This window comes from Ictidomys tridecemlineatus, chromosome 8 (assembly GCF_052094955.1).
Source record: "Ictidomys tridecemlineatus isolate mIctTri1 chromosome 8, mIctTri1.hap1, whole genome shotgun sequence".
In the NCBI taxonomy this organism is placed as follows: Eukaryota; Metazoa; Chordata; class Mammalia; order Rodentia; family Sciuridae; genus Ictidomys; species Ictidomys tridecemlineatus.
The window spans coordinates 82,751,156-82,767,514 of record NC_135484.1 but is presented as its reverse complement, the minus strand read 5'-3'; positions in this window follow the sequence as shown (position 1 = coordinate 82,767,514).

Genomic DNA, 16,359 nt, shown 5'->3' with positions numbered 1-16,359 from the left:
TGGCAGGTTCAAAGTCAGTCTTAGCAACAGCAAGGCACTAAGCAACTCAGTGAGACCCTGTCTCTAAATAAAATGCAATATAGGGCTGGGGATGTGGCTCAGTAGTTGAATGCCCCTGAGTTCAATCCCCAGTACCAAAAGAAAATAAATAAAAGAAAGAAGATACTGTTTGCCAGACAATAGATCACCTGCTCAAAGTCTGTAGCACCCTGAACCCCACACTGCAACAATATCATATTTCTAAATCTACTATGTACTTACTTTCTTAAAAGTACTTACTTTCTAATAAATACAAAATTTGAAAGTTAAAAAATTTTACATAGTAGTACTTGTTGTTTATAATAAAACATCGTGTTTTATTTAACACACTAATTTAGTAGCATGAGTCTCTCTCATCGCTTAGAGGGAGTAAGGGATCTGAAATAAGAAAAACAGATTGTTCCTGTTTGTTATGGAAGAAAATTTTTTTGAAATATTCACTTTCTTTTTTTCTTTGTACTATCTTGTATCCTTCTTGTTAATTAACTAAAAAAGTCAAGAGAACAAGAAAGATACAGTCAATCTTTAATGCAGTTTTGATTTATTTGATGACATACAAAATAGGTCCTGAGGAGAGCAGCACATAAATTTTACACCATATCAATTTACCAGAAGAACAGAAAGAAGCAACAAGCAAGTGAATATGAGGGTCACTAGAATTCCAAGAGGGGGTGGGCTAACGAAGTCAGGATCCAGAGCCTCAGCACTCACAGGTATGGTGTGTAGATTTTTCTCTGTTGAATAGTAGCCTTCTTTTTTTATAATTTGCAAACCAGAATAATTATAAGGACACTAGGACATCTCTTCTTATTAGGTCATTGCTTTCTGTTTCTGAAACTTCAGGCCTTCTTCGGACTCATCATCTGACCACCATTTTCTATTATTCTATGTATGCCACAATAGACCCAAAGTACTTTTCCATCTTCATTTTTCGCCACATGCTCTTTCCCACACAACATCCATAACATCAGTTCTGTGTCTTCCTTCTTTCAGTCATATTTACCCTGTGAACACTAGGTTAAACTCTGGATGTCCCACAAGTTACTTGCCTGAGAGACTCTTCTGTCTCCTAAGGAATCCCAGAATATTGTGACATCTACGTTGTTATTTTACAGGTGCCATCACATCTGCCTAGATCAATGGTTCTTAACCTTGACTACAATTCCAATCGTAAGGCACATGAAATCAAGCAAGTTGATGAGGGTCCAGTCCCTACAGGTTGTGATTTAATATGTCTGGAGTGGGGCAATATGGAACTGTAAATTTTAAAAGCTTTCTCAATTTGAGCCATGAAAACCACTGGGATGGACCATCTGTTCCTAGCAGGAGAAGACTCTAAGGAAGGGGATTGTCTTGGACTTACTAAGAGTTCAATATAGGGCTGGCTGAGGATGTAGCTTGGTGGTAAAGTACTTGCCTCACATGTGTGAGGCACTGGATTCAATCCCCAGCACCACATAAAAATGAATAAAGATACTGTGTGTTCATCTACAATAAATAAATAATTTTTTCAAAAAAAAAGGAGTTCAAATATATGACAAAGTTGAAACAACTGAGAAATGTCCTTTTTCACTTTAAAATAAGGCAAGAATTGGCCCAATGGGAAGAATCTTATAAATAGATCCACAAGTAGGGTGTGGTAGAGGGGCAAGCCAAAAGACATCAATGTAGGTTATAAATGATTGAATCAGATTGGGCAAGATGAGGGCTAGTTGCAAAGGAAAGGAAATAAAATGCTGATGGCTCAGGAGCCTTTCCCCCTCCTCCACCTTTTATCAAGGATACCTGCTTCCACGGAATTTTTCCTCCCTACAAGGAGTTGTTAATAAATGAATGGCCCTCTGGGCCACTCCCTGGGCAACTAGGATCACTCCACTTTTGGCCCACCTTTCTGTCTGTAGTCACACAGGCAGGATGAGGGAGGAGAGTACAGGAGACAAAGGAAATCTAAAATGTATAAAAGGGGCAGGACACCCTCATTTCCTAGGACACACAGCTCTGGAGCCCCTTCTGTGCAGAGAAGTCTACCTCTCTGTTCTCTCCTTTAAATAAAACTTGCATTCTAAGCTTGCCTCTGCGTTTCTCAGGTGTTCTATCTTCACATCAGGGAAATGAGACTTGGCTCTGATCCTCATTATTGCTGTCAGTAGTGTACACCTGAAATCCCAGCAACTCTGGAGGCTGAGACTGGAGGATTATGAGTTCAAGGTCAACCTCAGAATGTGGTAAGAACCTCAGCAATTTATCAAGACCCTGTCTCAAAATAAAAAATAAAAATAAGAAGAACTGTTGATGTAGTTCAGCAGTAAAGCACCCCTGGGTTCAATCCCCACTGCCAAAAGTGGGGTAGGAGGTGGGGGGCTGTGGCAGGGAAATCCACAGTCTCCTGTACAGAGTATCCCATTGGAGTTAAAGATGTAGCTCAGTGGTAGAACATTTGCCTAGCATGTGTGAAGGACCTGGGCTTAATCCCCAGCAAAAAATAAAAAAGGGTATCCCATTGGTCCATTTCTTCAGAAGAGTAGTTAGTGATAAACATCCTTTTTTAACTCAGTTCAATGCAACTCCATAAAATAATTCAGTATGCAGGGTTTTTTTTTAAATAAAGTACTACATTGTGGTACATACATATGTGTGTAATGATGAAGCCAGATTTAAAGATAGGTAGTTAGTGTAGTTAGGTAAATCGAGTCTAATATCAGTAAAATTGAAAATGAAGGCCATGTTGAAAATGGAGTGGGGAGGGGGAAGCAGAACAACTCTTGGAATGTTAATGTCCTCAAGGCCCAGAACCCATCCCAAAGAAATGTTAATGAAACACCTCCCAGCAAACACCGAGATGCTAAACCAAAAGTCCTTCCCACCCAGATTACTCCTTTGGCCCACCCTTTGGGCCTTCCCACCTACATTTCAGCACCAAAAGTTAAGAAAGGACAGGAATGTGACAGGAATGCGGGAAAACTGAATGAAGACCTTAGCTATAAAAAGGGGAAGACATACCCCTTCCACGGATTCCACCTCTTGGGTCCCCTCCTTCCTCCAGGGAGAAGTCTTTTATTTTCTGCTGTCCTTTAATAAAGCTTCTACTTTCCACTCTAAACTTGCCTCGGCGTGCTTCTCTGGTGTTATACTTCAGCATTGGGGAAGCAAGGACTAGTCAGTGGTAAAACAACAGTAACAGATTGGAGGCCCCAGCGAGATCTACACTGAGGTAAGTGCCTCTCCACACACCCCACGTCTGTATGAGGTGCATCTTTCTCTCTCTTTCTTTCTGGAGGGTGAGGTGGGCACCCGACGGCTATTTAGACGCAATTAGTGCAGCCACCACTCTTCAAGTTTCAAGTGAGAGGTTTCCTGGCCTAGTCAGCTCTCAATCACCTGTTCAATACAGAGCAGGCATGTTGGCTTCTGCCAAAGCCGCTTCCCACTTTTCTGTCTGGGCCCAGAGAGCAATTGGCGTAACTACACAGTGTCCCTAATCCCAATCTGCCTCCCGATGCGTGGAGGTGGAGGAAGGAGTTTGGAACAAACCAAAATTCGGGTCTGGGCTACACTCAGACTTATTCGTAAGGTTCCTTTCTCTTGAGCCCCCTCCTGACAGCCCTAAGGGGTATCTAGGGTGATCAGTAGATGAATGGCACTGAGGGAAAGCCTCAATTACTTTTGCCTCTGTGTGGGCTACACAACACTCCCAACCCCACATTCATTCCCTCCTGGATGCTCCCCTTCCTTCGCAGGTCAGAAATGTTAGCAATTCAGGTTGTAGGACTGAGAGAAAGACGTGGGATAATTAGTAAAAGCTGCCCAGGTTCCCTAAGGAGCATAGGTAACTTTCACTAGTCTGTTTTACTGCTCCAATGTTTAAAATGTGCTGTGTTCTCTTTAAGCTGCTAGAGGGAGGCATTTTTAGAATCAACTCTTCTGGTAGTCTCTCCAATAGGAAGCGCTACCTTACAACCAAGAGATATCTCTTACTCTCAGGAGGTTCCTTTAGTCTACAGAGCAAAGGCAATAAGAGCGTGCAATTCTCTTTTGCAGTGGATTTTTAGTGACAGGGAGGAAATCAGTAAGACCTTTAAGTCTGAATCCTCCCAGGGTCTTTGGCACAGGGCAAACTGAGACCAGTTTTTGCCAAAGGGGACCAGAAACACCCTCGGCAAAGCAAGGTGAGAGACGGGTTTTCTGGACCGTTTAGGAAGCTCAAGCTTAGGGAGATGTCCCTAATGAGAACAGTTTTCTCTCTGGCAGGGGCGCCTGAGACCTGTTTTTTTCTCTTCTCAGATGGGAGCTTCTCTCTCCAATATGCCAAGTGCACCACTAACCTGCATATTGAAAAATTGGGATAGATCTGACTCTCAGAAGCTCAAGATAAAGCGCCTCGTTTTCTTCTGCCACCAGGCCTGGCCTCAATACAAACTCCCTGATGGAGAAACCTGGCCACCAGAGGGAAATATCAATTTTAATACAATTTTACAGCTTGATAAATTTTGCAAAAAAGAAGGAAAATGGTGTGAGGTGCCATATGTTCAGGTTTTCTTTGCCCTATGGATCCTAAATTATGCCAACAATGTAAAGTAGACTTAGCTAAAATCTTGGGGACTCACCTACTGGGGAGAAAGAATCAGGAGGACCCACAAAATCTCCATCTGCTGTTGGTGTACAACAGCAGCCCTCCTGTCCTCCATATCCTGGCCTCTCTGCATCTGCACCAATAGACAGACCAAATATATTACCTCTCCAGGAGATACCTTTAATGTCCTTTAATAAAGCTTCTACTTTCCACTCTAAACTTGCCTCTGCATGCTTCTCTGGTGTTATACTTCAGCATTGGGGAAGCAAGGACTCGTCACTCGTAAAACAACGGTAACAATGACATATACATAAAGTTATGACAGCATCATTTTTGTAGGAAAATATTGGAAATAGTCTAACGCTTGTTTATAGGAGACTAGTAGAATAAATTATAATAAGGAGTACTTATTATAATCGTGACAGCCACCATTTTTAAGAAAAAGTTTCACTTTTCCGCCCAAAGACCTTTCTGAGAAAGGTTTACCACTCCCTCATACCAACACAACCCTTCACTGCCCACATTATTTCCCACCCAAGGGCGTATCACCACTCCCTCATACCAAACCCACACTCAACACTGCTCACATTAGGACCCACTCAGCTCTAATCCCAGAGCCTCCTCCATAAAAGTCTCAAACCCCAACCCTGTGTTGCCTCTCTCTCCTATGGAAAGATGGCCTTTATTGTCAGCTCTGACAAATCCCCATGTATATCTCTGCCTGGTCTCTGTCTTTCATTTCTCTCTTGGCCATCTCCAGTTCCTCACTTTCCTTTCATATACAATCTTTGTACTACCTTTTGTGTAAGAGAGGGAAATAAATGCTTGTTACCTTGAAAAGAAGTGAAAATAGAAAAAGAAGAAAAGAAAGAAAATAATTACCTATAGAGAATGGGTAGGAATGGAATAGAAGAAATGGGTCAGGCTAGCACTTCTGCAAGCATACCATTTTTTGTGGTTTCAACCTTTGTACCATGCAAATATTTTATATGATCAAAAATTACATAAGGGGCTGGGATGCAGCTCAGTGGTAGAATACTTTCTCACCATGCATGAAGCCCTGGGTTAAATATCCAGCCATGCAAACAAATTAGTTAATTAAATAAGACTATGAAAACAAATCATTAATTTGAGTATAAGGACAAATCTATGTACCTAAATGTATCAAAACCATAATAAAACCAAACAGAAAAAAAAACTAATTCAAATAACTTTTGAACCCATTATTCTAACTATATATCCTTAATGGGTTTTATTTTCAGATCAAAAAGAAAATAAATCTTAAATTTCACATAGTAAATACATTGTTAGTAGTGGTATTATATTAAAATTTTGAATTTTTTTTTATACTGGAGATTGACCCCAGGGGTTCTTTACCACTGAGCTATATCCCCAGCTCTTTTCATTTTTTTGTTATGACACAGTTTTACTAATACTGAGACTGTCCTTGAACTTGGAATCTCAGCCTTCTGAGTTGCTAGGTTTACAGATGAGCACCATGACCCCTGGCTGAAACTCTTTCATATGTAAGACACTGTTTGTAAGCTAACATACTACAGTTATGGACAAAGATTTTCATTGTAAAAAAGACAGACTGACAGAAATAGATATTTCTCACTACATATATATCATATGATATATCTCTATATAGAGAGTTACTGAAATATTACATTTGATGGTATTGTTTTAAAAACTAAATTAGAAATAAGCAATCTCTACAGTGTGAAAATAAAATTATATCCAAATGATGTTATAACCACACAGAAAGGAACTTTCATAAGTAGCTTTAAAATATAAATGTGATTATACATCTCTAGAGGGATATAACCTACAGATAAAAAGAGCTGCAAAAAATAATTTTGTAACTATTTTTACTTATCATATTGGGGGTATAATGTTATTGGGGGATTGTTTTGCATATAATCAGAATAAAGCCAAATGAGTAACTATGTAATATGCTAAGTCTTTTATACCTGAGAACCAGAATCCTTGGCATGAAAGAGAATAAATAAAGATGTAAGGCAGAGAGTTTGGCAAAAACCCTGTAGTTCTATATTTGAATTGGATAAATTAGTATAACTCAACATTCAATCCAACTTAAAAAGAAATTCCAGATTGTCTCCACTGAAGAGTCCTACAATTATTATTCCATTGACAATGAGCATCCTTAATATCTGTTCATTGAAAGACAGTTTCACACTAAAAGAAACCAAAGCTCTTTTACATAAGTACCTGGTTCTAGGACTGGAGCAGAAAATATATGAGGAGAGTCTGGAATATCTCACACCATAAGGCAAGGAAGCACTAATGAAATTATATCTTAATATGAGCTCATTCTGGGATAATATGAGCATCAACAAAGACTAAAAACAGTAAAGGATTATCATATCAAATTTAAAATGAGATCCCTAATGGGACTCAAAAGCAAGAGAGTGAAAAGGTCATAGAAGAATGAGAACTAATAATTACAAAAGAATTTTTAAAAATAGCCATTTTGCCTTCCCCAATGTAAAAAAATAACTGTTTAAGCATCATTAATGGATTAAAAAGAACACTGGTTAAAGTTCAATTGAAAACATAAATTCAGATGGTCTCTATTGCCCCATGGAATGCTTACTAATTTTTAAAAGAAAAATGTACCTTCAAAATGGAGCCATCTGGTTGTCAGCCCTCAACTAAATGGTTATTGTTTACTCACCAAGATAACCCAAACTGATTTAATGAGCTTCCCAGTGTGATGCAGTGTGTACATGTCACCTATGATCAGCCTTGCTAGAAATGTTTAACCTAAATCTAATAAGAAGGCAATCATAAGTTCCAGAAAGAGAGGCACTCTAAATAACAATTAGTCTATACTCTTCAAAAATGACAATGTCGTGAATAACTCAAGAAGGTAGAGGAAATGTTCTGGATCAAAGAGACACAAAAACAAAATATAGTGAATGGAACTTGATCATATCTTGGATTAAAAAATAAAAGCTGTTATATATAATGTTGGGTAATTTATCCATGCACTGTAGCTTAGGTAATATTACTAATGTATTGTGGTTTGTTTGTTTGTGGTGCTAAAGATTGAACCCAGGGCTAAACACATGCTGAGCAAGCACTTTACCACTGAGCTACATCCTCTCTCTGAAAGTATTGAGTTTTAATTGATAATGGTAGAATGTCCTTACTCCTAGGAAATGCATTCTGAAATGTCATGATGACATCAATTTATTTTCGAATTGTTCAGCAAAAAGAAAGTGTGTGTGTGTGTGTATACACAAATATATATATATATATATATATATATATATATATATATATATATATATATATATATATATCACATGTTATATGTATGTAACATATGCATAGTATGTTACATATATGTGCATATACAAAATATAGGTAAAAATATAGTATGTATATACATAATGTGTTACATGTGCAGTTTAGATATAGATGAGTATTCATTGTTCTTATCTCTCAAATTACTACAGGTTTAAAATTTTTCAAAATAATAAATGGAGAACAAAAAAACTGTTATTTGCTTAGGGTGTTATAAAGCAAAAAGATGACACAGACAAAAGAGAAAAGCACTGAGACATCCTAACTTTTAAAAAAGGACATCATGGGGCTGTGGTTGTGGCTCAGGGGTAGGGCGCTCGCCTGGCATGCATGAGGCACTGGGTTCGATCCTCAGCACCACATACAAATAAAATGAAGATAATTGTTGAAAGGGTAAAGTTTCTAAGCTGGAAAGCTTGAATGTAAAAGATTAGGTATTATTAAGTTCCTCTGTTACACCCAGATTCCTGAGATAGTTAAAACAACGCCCTACTGGCCATTTAGCCTAGGGCCCTGTGCAGTTAGTTACAGGGCCCAAACCAATCAGTTTGAATGTGTAACCGGCTTAGGAATGACCAATCACCCCCGCCCGACCTGTTCCTGCCAATGAATGTGCCAATCACGTCTCAGAGTTGTTGTTCAATTTCCCCGCGCCTCATGATGATTTGTTCTGATGTATGCAAAGCCCACCGCCCTCTCCAAAAAGTGTACTTAAGCTCTGCTTGACCTTTGCTCTGGGCTCTGGGCTGCTCTCCCTTCTTGAGTGAGCACGGAGCTCCAGTGCGCTGGAATGGATCCCCAATAAATCCCCTTTTGCCAATTGCATGGAGCCAGTCTCTTGTGTGGTCTCTTTCTCCGATGTTCCGCCAGACCTTTACACTGTGTCCACCTAAAACTAAAATAAATATATATATATATATATATATATATATATATATATATATATATATTTTTTTTTTTTTTTTAAAAAGGACATCATTCTGCTATGGAGATCAGAACTTCATGGTAGGAATTGAATTTCAAAATGCAAAGCCTTAGAAATCATCTGATTCAGCTCCCTCATTTTGTAGATGAAAAAACTGACTTCAAGAGGCTAACTGGCTTGTCCAAAGTCAACAGACACAAAACCCACCATCATTTTTTGAATATTTATTCACCAACTACCATATGAGACAAGCACGTGTATCATATTTGAGATGGATCAAGGACACACTAAATAGGAAAATGCATATAGAACTCACTTATTGTAAGTTTCAAAATAAAATTGAAAACTTACTAAATAAAGAAGATATCATGTTATGCTCGATTCGGGACCCCCAAAAGACCACCGGAAACCCAAGATCGATGTAAGCAGCAAAGAGGTGTTTATTGCGAGCTAGCTTGGTCCTCTGCACACACACAGCAACAGGTGACGCTAAGAGGCCCCAGCCCAGGTTTTGCAGCAGTTTTATACATTCTTTGGAGAAGGCAGGGACCTCCACATACATCATAGCATCTCCTAGCAAATCATCACACACTGCGGGAAAATCAAATAACAATTCTAAAACATGATTAGCACATTCACTGGCGGGAACAAGTTGGGTAGGAGGGATTGGTCACTACAAGAGGGGGATTCATTTAAACTGATTGGTTTAAACCGTGAGGATGTCACAAGGGGAGTACATGCCAAACTGCAGGGCTTCTAGTTTAGATATTGGTCACCACACCTAGATGAAAGCTATCTGGAATTTCAGATACGTGGTTATCTTGGCCTATCTGCGGCTTTTCTGAGAACTGAACTGTTTCCACAGAGCTTTTCTGTAGATTTTTTCTTGACTTTAGGATTACAATAAGTCAGAGGTTAAGTTTCAGAGCAAAATAAGATCCCAAGCAGAATGAAATTGCTTAGGTCTTTCAATCAGAGGGCTGGGCAAGGTGGTGGACCTAAAATCCCTGCTACTCAGGGGGCTGAGGCAGAAGGATCTACATCTACAGTTCAAAGTCAACATAGTAAGACCCTGTCTCACACAAAAAAAAAGAAGGCAGAGGTTACTAGCTATGAAGGTGGAACAAGGGGTTCATGAGCTAAAGTTTGTAGCACCCTCTCAAAACTGGGAACACCCTCAGCTGAAGCCAGCTGGGAAACAGACTTCAGTCCCACTGCAAGGAACTTATGCCAACAACTCAAATGAGCAAGGAAAAGGATTCTCCCCCAGAGCCTCCAGACAGGCACACAGCTCTGCTGTCAAAATGCCAGATTCACAGGACCCCAACAGACCTCCAGGAGCGGGATCCAATGAATCACACAAAAGTCTTTATTGCAAGCTCAAGCCTGGACTCACAGCCGTTTTTCTGACACAGCTGTGAGTCCCGGCCCTTAGTTCAATGAGGATTTATGGATTTGGGGGAGATACTCTATGCGTCATAACATCTCATAGCAAATCATTTCACACCGCAGGAAAATCAAACGACAACTCTTAACATTGATTAGCACATTGGTTGGCGGGAACAAGTCGGGTAAGGGTGATTAGTTAGTTCAAGTGGTGGATACATTTGAACTGATTGTTTTAAGCCGTGAGGGGTGTATGCGCTAAACTACAAAGTTTCCTACGTGTTATCAATCCCTGAAACTAATGGGAGGGTCACCTGGCATTTCAGGTATTTTCCCTGTCTCACACTGATTGGTGGTTGCTAGGGGCTTGCTATGGTCTTCACCTAGCGAAACTGAGTCAGCGACACCTGGCACTGCAGATCGAAGATCTCTTTTGTTATTTACAAACAACTCAGCAGGTTGGATATGTGCTTAGGAGTGCTCTGTGCATTTTTCCAAGGACAAGGGTCCCGCCCCCTCCCTCTGGACAGGCCTTGAGGTAGAAGCTGGTTTCTCAATAATGGAGTCACATGAGTTTCTCACTGATACCTTGATTTTAGCCCACTGAGACCTCTACTAGACTTCTGGCTGGAAAACGGTGAAATAATAAGTTTGTACTGTTTCAAAAAACAAACTAATTGGGGAAAAATAGAGATCAGGGATTTGATGGCTCATATAACTGAAAGGATGAGGGGTGAAGACTGTAAACAGGTCTTACTGGCATTGCTGGAACAGAATTCAAATTATTTTTGTTTCCCTTCATATTGTGACTCTACCTCTTGTTATACATAGACGTCAGTGTTTATATTTCAAAACAGATCTTCATATCATGGAGGACGGACACAACCACAAGACAACCCAGAACTAGATCTGCCCCATTCAGCAGCTTCAGGGAAAATAAAGGAATCCCTCTTGGAATTCACATATAATGAATTCCACTGTCGTGTACTAATTGTACCAGACTATATGTGTATATCTGGAGGCTAGAGCATTGTGTTAGGCCAGGTCAGGGCCACAGGCAAGCCCATAGTTCACTAGCAAGGAAGCATAACTGGCAGCCCTATCCCCACCCCACCCACATCCTGCCCAGAATCACAGGTAATGAGAGAGGGGCAGAGTCCACGAGAAAGGAGAAAAGGAATTGCAGGCAGACGGAAAAACAAGAGGTAACCACTACAATTACAGAAGGAACAAAGAGGTTAGAAAATGCACATAAATTGTTCAGAGAAGTGCAAAATGTAGATCCTGATAGGGTTCTCCAGAACAGTGAGAGAAAAGGGCTTGGACTGTGTTGAGAGGTTAAGTGAAATGACAGGCTGAAGAAAGTGATACTTAATTAGACAAAAGGTGGACAGCCACGATGGGCATGATATGATGTCATGAAGATTTACCAGTCTCAGTGTGCAACAGTGTTTCTCAAAATGTGTCCTGGCCTTCCAGCATCAGAAATCACCAGGGTACTTTGTTAAAATTGCAAATTCCTAGGTCCCACCCAAATTTAAAAAAGAATCTCAAAAGGTGAGTCATGGATATCTGCATTTTAAACAGGCATTACTTAAAAATAGAATGTAGTAAAATGAGAAAAAAATAGGATAGGATTTTAGTAAGAAAAAAGTCTTTTATAGTAAATATACACAATTAAATTCCAAAGCATATTAATTGGAAACCTCTTAATTCTCATGCATTTTGTCTGTCACTAATTATAAGACTGGGAAATTATTTATCTACTCTGAACCACAGTTACCCAACCTATTAAAAAAGTAAAACTTAAACCAGTTAATAGTACAGTCTTTTTATTTTTTTATTTTGCAGGGTAGGAGTCACATTTTTTATTAGTTTGTCTTAGTTATATGTAATATTGGGGTTCTATTTGACATAATTCTAAAGGCATGGAATATAATTTGCATCCAATTCAATCCCCAGTATTTCCTCTTTCCCTCCCCTTGACCCTCATCGCTGTTCCCTTTCCTTTATTCTACTGACTTTTCTTCTATTTAGTTACAGATTTTTTAAATTAATACATTATGAATATACATGAAATTGATTTTTTTTACTGAGAATTTAACCCAGAGGTGCTTTACCACTGAGCTATATCCCCACCCTACCCCCTTTAAAAAAAAAATACTTGTAATATAGAGGGACACAATACCTTTATTTTATTTATTTTTATTTATTTTTGTGTGGTGCTAAGGATAAAACCCAGTGCCTCACACATGCTAGGCAAGTGCTCTACCACTGACCACAACCCCAGCCCCCCACTGACCACAACCCCAGCCCCCCTTTTTTATTTTGAGACAGGGTCTTACTAAGTTGCTGAGACTAGCCTTGAAATTATGATTCTCCTCTCTCAACCTCTTGAGTGGGAACCTAATAGAATAAGTTATACTTTATGTATGTATATTCTGCCAAAATACATTCTACTGACATATATTACTAAAAGTAAAAATAAAATCCTGGATACCAAGGGTGCAAAGAGCTTTCCTGCTTTGCAATATTCTGCACATGTTGTCACACATCTCACTAGGAGAATTAAGGGTAACCCCATGCCTGGAAGCTTGTGCCTGTTTTTTTTTTTCCTGGACTTCAGCTATGTACCTTTTTCCCTTTGCTGATTTTAATCTGCATCATTTCACTGTATAAACTATGATCATGAATATAACAACTTTTTGAATTCTATGAGTTCTTCCAGTGAATCATCAAGCCTGAGGGGAATCTTGGGAGACCTTGACACAATAGCATTTCAACATTATAATACTCTGAGTATGATTTTCAGTTTCATTATGCTTAAAAATTGTTTAGGTAGGACACCAATATTATTTATTTCACTGCTCTTGGATGCACTATCCACTAGAAATTAATCCCAAATAAATCATACCAAATAAGGAAAACACTATATGAATTAAAATGCAGTAGAAAATTTAAAACAACCTAAATTTCAAACATTATAGTAATGGCTTAATGAGCGATAATATTTAGTGGAATAATGTATAGTTATTAAAATGTTTAATTGAAGAACAAAATTCTTACCAAACTGTATGTGAATGTGGAATGAAACTAAGACAGCACAGACAAATAAGAGTTGATGATTTGTGGTGGTGTTTGGATATTTCTTTTAAAAAAAATGTTTATATTGTAATAGAATTGGTTTTGCAATAAGTAAATACTTTTAAATGCCAAATTATAAATTAATTCATTTGTTTATGGTACTAATTCAATTTTTTAAAATTTGACTTCCTACCAAGACGGAATCATGAAGAAACAGAAGACCTGAACAAACCAATAATGAGTAATAAAATTAAATCAGTAATAAAAAACCTCTCATTAAAGAAAAACCCAGGGCCAGCTGACTCTGCTGCTGTATTCTCCTAAACATAAACAAACAAACAAACAAACAAACAAACAAAAACCAAAGACTAATACCAACTCTCCTTAAGTTATTCCAGAAAATAGAAGTGAAGAACTCTTTCTTCACTTATATAATTATATACTCTTTCTCCACTTTATATACATTCTATAAAGTCAGCATACCCCTAATACCAAAACCAGATAAGTACACAACCAAAAAAGAAAATTTAGAGGCCAATATCCTTGACACACAAATAAACAAATACTACCAAACTGAATCCCAGAAGCACATTAAAAATTGCTTTAAATGGTTATTGCAGCAAGTGAGCAAAGCATTTAATGCAATGTCTGACATTGAAGAAAAACTGAATATCTGTCAAATATTCCAGACGTTAATCTGTTTATATTTGTAAAGTCCTCCCATCCTGTCATATCTTTCCAATATTATATTAACTATAAATCAATGTCATCTTCATGGCATAATTTTGGCCCAGTAGATCTGAAAAGATATCTTAATTTTTAGATGATTGATGTAAGGGTTGATAAATGCCTGTATTACATTTGTTCTTTTCCTTTTAGCTTAATCATAAATCTAATTTGGAAAATCAAATAATCTCATTCAGACTTCCGTCACTAATTTTCAAGTGCAAACTAGAGCAGCATTAGCACAGTAAATATTTATCAGAGATTATCAATGAGCCAAAAACAATAACAACAAGAACAAAAATAATAAAATAATATAATAGAAGGAAACTCTTACCACAGCCACTGTCACTGCCTTCCAAAAGCTTCTGGGCATTGTGCTTTGCCTAAGAGTTCAAAGATGAAAATTTTTAGAAATTGTTTCTGTATTTTTAAGTACCCAACATAAAATTATGTTCAAATTGTCTTTCCTTGATTAGTTCAAAAGCAAAATAAAAAATAATAGTGCACAAATATATTCCCGGTTTCCAATGTTTCATTAGACATCCAAGCCATCTGATAATGTTGCTTTAATTATGTTTCTGTGTGGGAAGCATTGTTTCCTACCAAAGCATGCTCTTGTTTTCTTGGAGAAAAACAAGTGAAACAATTTTATTTTCTTACTTAGTGGGATTCAAGTCTGCATTGAAGAAATATTTGTCATGCTCACTACATTTTTGTCATATAATTGTATCACACAGCCAGTGTCCAACTTAGAAGCAAGAAGAATAGCTGCTGTGTGTAATGCTGGAGAAATACTCCCTGCTACCTATCTCCCCTCCTACAGGATTAAAACACAGCTTTTCAGTTCTGAATCCTTCTCAGAACTTCTTATGATCTCTATCTTGTCTTCTTCTTGTTTTTCAAGCTATCCAGTCTGTACCAATAATCCTCCCCGCAAAAGCATCCTAATAGAGCCAGACAAGTTCAACCCAGTATCTTACTCATTCTGCTGTCACTGCTCATATTTGTCCAAATCCTCAATATCTCAAGATGCCTCTCATTCACAAAAACTTCCCAAGTCCAAACAGCCACAGCAGCCCTTATCTGAGCTCTTTCTTCAGCACTTAATAAAGTACTCATTTGCACTCTCCACATTTCAAGTAACCATGTCTCTTTATGACCCATCTTCTATTCTAGTTGTTGGAAAACAATAACTATTGTGAAAGCAAAAATGATGATTATATCTGTAGTAGTTTGTATCATTGTTTGCAATTATTCACTCCCTCTCTTTTTGTGAATAAAATATATCTCCCTATCCCATTGATTTGGGGCTTGGAAATGTGATTTGCTTTGGCCAGTGGACTATTTGCTGTCACTTCCAAACTGAAGCTTTTAAAAAAATTATAAGATTCCAAAAGTCCACTAATTCCTGTGCTGTCTGCCTAAGAAAAACATGTTGCACCCGGGCTCCCATTTAGTTTAGGTTCCAAAAGGAGAAGATATATAGAGCTGACTCAGCCAGCAGCCTGGGGAGAGTCAGAACATTCAACCAGTAGTTGACAACCTGCACCTGAGATAAAAAACAAGTATTTGTTATTGTACATCACTGACAATAATTGGGATTATTATACAGTGAAAGCTGCCTGATAAAATATCTAATATTTTGCAGGCACTATGTCATGTATCCACAGTATTTCATTTAACTGACACAGGATTAGGTTTTGCGTATTTTATGTCCTAATTTTACATCTGAGAAAATGAAGATCAAAGAAGTAAAGTAACTAGTCCAAAATCCACAGTACTATAAGGTTTTAGAATCTGGCACATTTTTTTAAAAATATATCTTTTAGTTGTAGATGAACCACAATACTTTTATTTTATTTATTTTTTTTTATGTGGTACCGAGGATAGAACCCAGTGCCTCACACATGCCAGGCAAGTGCTCGCTCACTGAGCCACAACCCCAGCTCCACATTTAGTTTTAAAGTTAGATTCTGCCACAGGGCGCAGTGATGCAAGCCTGTAATCCCAGGGACTCTGAAGGCTGAGAAGAAGGATCACAAGTTCAAAACCAGCCTCAGCAAAAAGCGAGGCACTAAGCAACTCAGTGAAACCTTGTCTCTAAATAAAATACAAAATAGGATTAGGGATGTGGCTCAGTGGTGGAGTGCCCCTGAGTTCATTCCCCGTACCTCCCCCTCCCCCCCCCCCCCCCCCCGCAAAAAAAGTCAGATTCTGTCACTTATATAGTATCATAGGCAAGGTACAAGCACAGTAAAATAATGACTATGTAACAGTGGTTCACTTGATGCTTGGA